This window comes from Crocodylus porosus, unplaced genomic scaffold (genome assembly GCF_001723895.1).
Source record: "Crocodylus porosus isolate Cpor-Errol unplaced genomic scaffold, CroPor_comp1, whole genome shotgun sequence".
Classification (NCBI taxonomy): domain Eukaryota; kingdom Metazoa; phylum Chordata; order Crocodylia; family Crocodylidae; genus Crocodylus; species Crocodylus porosus.
This window is the reverse complement of record NW_017728934.1, coordinates 2357528-2358870: the sequence shown is the minus strand read 5'-3', so window position 1 is coordinate 2358870 and position 1343 is coordinate 2357528.

Below are 1343 nucleotides of genomic sequence, written 5' to 3'. Positions count from 1 at the left end.
TGCAACCCACAGCACATAACATGCGATGCCCTCACCCTTCCAGAGTGTGCTCTGAGGGGCAGCTGCTGTGGCCTAGGATTCAGCGAGGGCCCTGGTGAGAAGGGCTCAGACCCTCCCTGGGGACAAAAACGAGGAAAGGGAAGTTCTTCCAAGCAGATATCTCACCATACTGCCCACGTGCCCCTAACCTATGTTGGCTCCATGGCCCCAGATCCTGCTGTGCCCACACTGCCTCCCAGCACAAACTACTTTGCAGATGTCATCAGCCTGCATTGCCCTCACAGCATCATCTGCTGCACTGCACCAGGCCAGAGGCCCTGGAAGGGATGCCAGGAGACCCATGACATCCCAGTATGCTGATTGCACTGGTGTACATGACAGAAGCAGGGTCCCAATAGCCAAAAGAAGGGGACTCTGCTCTTGGGGAAATCACTCTTCGGTGCAGTGCCTGGCATGTTGCTGGATGATACAGTAACACCTATAGTCTGCTCCTCTTGACAACTTCTGTCTTGGCTGGAGGGTTCTCCAGCCAAGGGTTGATCCAGAAGCCTGGCAAGGATCAGACTTGGGGGATGGAAGGAAGCTGTACATGTGCTGCACCTTCCAGAGCACAAGCTCTGTTTCAGTGTATCTGGTGGTGGGAGGTAGATTAGATGTCGTACCCCTCCTCCCTCCAGTACTTTCAGCTGTGATGGCCACTCGGGAGAGGATCAGGTTTCTCCCCCAGGCACTGCTTGGACCCCTGCAAGACTGAGACAAGGCCTTTGTCATGCAGGCGTCCAATCTCCCTGCCTGGTTTGCTTTAACCCACCAGAAACCACTCCCATTTGCTTTCAGCACTGGGAGGAAACCCAGGCATCCTAGATCACATCCATGGCTTCTTGCTCCAGGACAGTCACAGCCATGTGTCTTGGATGGTCAAGCTGGGATGTTGGGGGTGAGATTCAGAGTTTGGGGGATTAGGAGCTGGAGGTCTCAGAGCTGTGGGTGCAGGAGCTGTTGGGGTTTGGGGCACAGAGCATGGGGATGTGTGAGATGTATGGGGCAGGCAGTAGGGGGGCAGTAGCAGGCAAGAGGGAAATAGTGGGGGAGTTGGGTTCTGTGGTCTGTTCATAGTGAGTGTAGGGGCTGGGTTTTAGGGTGTCTGGGGGAGGTTCAGGGGAAATTGGATGCTGGGGTGACTGTTGGAGGTGCAGGGAGTGATAGGTTTAGGACTGTGGGTTAGGGTTGGAGTGAAAGGTTGGGGGTGTTTCAGCAGTGGGGTGGTGCTTGGTGGCAGGGGGTGACAAGCAAGCTGGTGGGGGTGAGGGCAGGGGGACGGAGGTGAAGAAAGCCTGGTTTCT